Below are 5634 nucleotides of genomic sequence, written 5' to 3' on the forward strand. Positions count from 1 at the left end.
AATTCTTCAAAGCAAAAACCACCGCTGCCAACTCCAAATTGTGGGTGGGGTAATTCAACTCATGCTGCTTCAACTGTCTATAGGCATAGGCTACTACCTTCGCTTCTTGCATCAACACACAACCTAAACCTTACCGAGAGGCATCACTGAAGACAACAAACTCTTTCCTATTTTTTGGCAGAGTAAGTACTGGGGCTGAAGTCAAATGATCCTTTAATGTCTGAAAGCTCTTTTCACACTCATCGTTCCAAGAGAACTTCACTTCCTTGCGAGTTAACTACGACAATGGCAAGGCAATTGAAAAAAATCCTTCTACAAATCTCCTATAATAACCAGCAAGTCCAAGAAAACTTTGAAGTTCTGTGACATTCTTCGGTCTTTCCTAATTAACAATGGCTTCCACAATCTTTGGATCCACAAAGATCCCTTCTCCTGACACCACATGCCCACGAAATCCTACTTCATAGAGCCAAACTCACACTTGGAAAACTTAGCAAACAACTACTCCTCCCGGAGTGTTTGTAAAACAACTCTCAAGTGTTGAGTATGCTCCTCTTTTGAAGGTGAATAGATGAAAATATCATCGATGAACACAATGAAAAACTTGTCCAAACAAGGCCAGAACACCCTATTCATCAAATCCATAAAAGCTGCAGGAGCATTAGTCAGACCAAACGGCATCACCAAAAACACATAATGGCCGTAACGGGTCCTAAAAGCTGTCTTTGGAACATCCTCTGACTTAATCTTCAACTGATGATACCTAGATCGCAAGTCAATCTTAGAGAACACCTTTGCTCCATTCAATTGATCAAATAGATCATCGATTCTTAGCAACGGGTACTTATTCTTTATTGTCACTCAGTTTAATTACCGGTAGTCAATGCATAACCTCAAAGTTCCATCTTTCTTCTTAACAAAGAGGACTAGTGCACCCCAAAGTGATACAGTTGGTCTTATAAATCCTTTGTCTACCAGATCTTGCAACTGAGTCTTCAACTCTCTTAGCTCTTGACACGTCCGTATATGCGCGTAAATCGGAAGTGCACGGGTGTCGAAGTAATAATCCCAGATGAGTGGGTATTGTATCCACAGAGAGTATGGAATAAAGACACTTAAGTTGTTTCTTAACTAATTTGGAAGATGAATAGTGATAAGTGTAACAAAATATGAAATAACAAAAATAAAAGAAACAAGATAGAGAGCACATGTAGAGGAGAAGGTAAGGCAATCGATAAAGATGGGGTACCTGGATATTGATCCGCCTAGGACAATCATTTCAAGTGCAAGAACCCTCTATTATACTTCCCAATTGATGCAACAATTAGTCGTGAAAATCCTTAATTACATGATCCCAAATCTAAGGTCAACCATGCCGAACTCTATACATGTCCCAGAGGAGAGATTGAATAACCTCTCAACCTCGCACTTGCATAGAATTGCAATGAGCTCTAGGGATTCAAAGTGAAAAACCCTATTTCTATGTATAGACCTAACCCTTTGGTCCAGGTGAAAGATCCCTAGCCATAATTAAGCCCTAGGTGCTAAAATCACTTCAGTGCTTCACTCCAATACACTCGCAACTAAGCCCCAGCGGAAGGTCATCCCTTAGCCCATTCACTCTACTATGGCTGCAAAAAACTCTTGGAACATGGAGGTAGGATAGATCACACCGGAGGATAAAGGGGTTGCTCCGCTACCTATCGACTCACCCTTTCAACCCTCTCCAATCTAGCTTTGTCTAACTCTCATGGTGTGTCACTCACTCACAAGATTTACCAAGAAGAACTCTCAACAATAGTGTCATTCTAGGGGAGTATTCATACAATAAAGTCTCCAAGATTGGAACTCACAAAATACATCAATTAATTGAAAGCATAATAAAGAGATTCAATGAAACGAATACATCCTAGGGTCACAAATACCCAAGTACCAACTCGGGGTTTACTTCTCCATGGAGCTAGATACAATCAATGAAATCAAATGTAAAAATAAAGCGTCCATAGGAAACCCCCCTTATTAGTCGTGGCGATGGTCTTGTGGAGAGTCCTCTACTCGTCGCATGGGTCTCTTTGTCCGGCCTAGGATACACCTCGCCGGATCGGTGCCGACAAAAGTTCTCCTACTAACCTTCTTCCAAACGGCACGTGATGTCAAAGTCGTAGAACCTCTCCAAATGCCTAGTCAATACCTCTCAAAACCCTAGCCGCCGCTCTCTCTCAAGTTGGGGAAAAGATGGAGAAAAGAATACGGGAAATGATAGAGAAATCGGGGCTGAATCGTGGCATTTAAAGGGCTGGAATCGGGCATCCACACGCCCCTGTGGAATTTCCACATGGGCGTGTAGAATTTCCACACGCCCGTGTGGATTCTCTGAATTTCTTATTTTCTAAAGGCTGGGAACAGTAACTGCTACAGTAAATTCCCACTAACCTTCTTCCAAACTGCGCGCAATGTCAGAGCTGTAGAACCTCTCTAAAGGCCTAGCCAATATCTCTCAAAACCCTAGCCGCCGCCCTCTCTCAAGTTGAGGAAAGATGTAGAAAAGAATAGGGGAAAAGATAGAGAAATCGAGGTTGAATTGCGTCTTTTAAAGTGCTGGAATCGGGCATCCACACGCCCCTGTGGAATTCCCACACGGGCGTGTAGAATTTCCACACACCCGTGTGGATTCTCTGAATTTCAGATTTTATGCAGGCTGTGAACAGTAACTGCTACAGCAAAATTACTGCAGTACTCCACCAAAAATATTTCTGAATCCACTTTTCATCGAGGCAACATAAACGGGCACACGTGTATGAAGTAGATCACGTTGTTTCTTCAATAAACGGGTTCATTGGTGAAGATCTTGCTATGAATGCACAAGTCGGGATACGCAAATGTGACTACCCTTGTGCCCTCCAAATCACTGTAATTGCTTGAATACATGGAGTTTGGCACACATTCACGTATCTTTGAGCCCAACTTGTGTCTTCACGTTTGTTCCTTCCAAGATTTCATCAAATAGTGCATTCGCGATCTACTTTTGCTTTTTTTTCTTAAAACATAGCTTCACAACCCTACATGTGCAAAAGAACACAAGTACACATGTATTAGCGCTTAAACCTGATAAAAGTAATGCTCATTGTAAGGAAAAGAACACTTCGCATTCTTAAAACACAAGCACTTATCAGCTCTACTGGCGCCATCCTATAAGGTGGTATAGAAATAGGAGCCGTACCATGTAGTAAGTCTATAACAAACTCCATCTCTCTGTCTGGTGGTAAACCTGGTAGTTCTTTAGAGAAAACATCTGGAAACTCCCTCACCACTGGCATCTCTTCTAAAGTTGGCTCCTTAACTCTTGTGTCTACCACATGAGCCAAAAACACAAGACAACCCTTACTCAATAGTCTTCTAGCTTCCAAGGATGAAATCAAACATGAAGATAAGGTTCTTCTCTAACCCTTTAACACCACTGTAGGTCCTGAGGACCCAGGAAAAGTCACTTCCTTCTTGAAACAATCAATGGAAGCATGATGCCTATCCAACCCATCTATACCAAGGATGGCATCAAAATCATTGATCTCCAGAGAAATCAAGTCTGCCTTCAACACTACTCCACTAACTAATACAGGGCATTCCCTAAACACCAAACTCCTGACTACCTCCTTACCAAGATGGGTTTGTAACAACAACTCAGACCCTAAGGGGGAAAAGGTACTATCGGCATGACATGCAAATGCAGTGCTAACAAAAGAACACTCTAACGCAGAATCAATCAATGCATAAGTATCATTCTGAAAAATGGATAATATACCTGTGATCACATTAGGCCTACACTCAGCCTCTTCCTCTATCATGGCAGAAACTCATGTACGGGCTCGGCACTGTAGTCGTGGGGACACGGTCGTGAAGTGTTCTTTGGAAACTCCCGACTTGGTAATAGCTGGAGTAGATGTTCTTGGTCGTGGACCCTTGGACTGGTTAGGATGGCCTTGAGATAATGGTGCAGATCCACCCTATCTTAGATCTGGACATGCTGACCTGAAGTGTCCAGTCTGACCAAATTGGAAGCATTTGCGAGGTGCCTGACACTGCCCTTTGTGAGACTTCCCATAGTTCCAACACTTGGAACTGGTTTCAGGACCTCTGACACTAGGAGCACTGTCAAAATGTGAGAATCTCTACTGGTCACCGCTCTGAGATGGTGGAGGTCTATCAAGGCCTGAATTAGAAGTGCCTCTAGAGGAACCCTCACTCCTGCTCTTCTTTGAATGTTGGCCCATCTCCATGCTTCTTCTCTTAGCAATATTATCTCGAACTCTCTTGCCCTCCCTAACCAACTACTCTGCCCTCAAAGCTAATTGTACCACCTCCTTGAAGTTTTTCTTGCCTGTGATTGTCATTCTTTCTCTGATGCCCAAGTTCAAACCAACTTCAAATTTAGAACAAAGAAGCTCCTCACTAGGTGCTAACTTTGGAACAAAACCAGCCAAATCCTTCAACTCTGTCTCATATTCTGTAACTCTCTTCTTTCCTTGAACCAGTCTCATAAATTCATGGCTATTCTGATCACGATGAAAATGTGTTTAATATTCTTCATCAAATTCTCTCAAGAAGTCTGAACAAGTAACCTACCCAAATGATCTGCTCTTCAAACTTTCCCACCAAATTCGAGCTCTACCATCTAACAGCCTAGTAGCAACCTTTAGTCTAATCTCGCCACCTAGACTCATATCGTCAAAAGTAGCAATCACCCTCTTGATCCACTCATAAGCAAGTATGGCATCACTAGTGCCATCAAAAGAAGCACATCCAAGCTGTCGGGCTTCCTTCAAGAGCTTAGACAAAGCTAAGGCCTGACTGGGTCCACTGGCCTCTCCTGGGGCATGGTGATCTACTAGGGCCTGTGGTGCTGTTACAGGTGCTGGGACAGTCTGAGTCCGTCCCCCAAAAATCCTCCAATAATCCAAGAAGTCCTGATACTCTTGATAGGTAGGTTGTCTTCCCTAGGTAGCCCAATGAGCCCTAAAGGCATCCAATACCTTAGGAGTTGGAATAGAACCAGGAACAGGAGCAGCTCACTGAACCTCACGGCCATACACATAAGCTGCCACTGTAGGATCATGCCTTGAACAGGTCTCCTGCCTAGGTGGCAATGGAGATGAGGGCGTGGATTGTTCTCCTCGCCTCCCACCTCTTTGAGCTCTTGGTGTAGCAACAGCAGGGGAAGTAACTCTTCCACGGCGAGCATGTGAACGTTGTGCTGCCATTTTACTAGTAGGAAAACACAAGACAACCTTAAGTAACACTTTCTACATGCAACAAATGCAACATGCTAGACTCTACTTGGATCCACAAGTTGCAAGAACAAAGAGATCAACTTTCTGACCAAATTAAGGAACAAACTCTAGATCCTGGTTATACTCTCTAATCCTGAACCTAAACCAAATCTTAAACCAATAGCTCTGATACCACTAAAGTATATCACGCCCTGTCCCACAGGTCCCACACATGACATACCACCACCACGACCGAGGCGAGGTCAAATACCTCCTCAACCCTAGATCGCCGTAAGGCTATCCTGTTCCCTATACAACATTCTATAACAACAAGAACTAATTTATGAATGAGGACATACAACAACATTAC

Source organism: Dioscorea cayenensis, chromosome 1, assembly GCF_009730915.1.
Source record: "Dioscorea cayenensis subsp. rotundata cultivar TDr96_F1 chromosome 1, TDr96_F1_v2_PseudoChromosome.rev07_lg8_w22 25.fasta, whole genome shotgun sequence".
NCBI classification, from domain to species: Eukaryota; Viridiplantae; Streptophyta; class Magnoliopsida; order Dioscoreales; family Dioscoreaceae; genus Dioscorea; species Dioscorea cayenensis.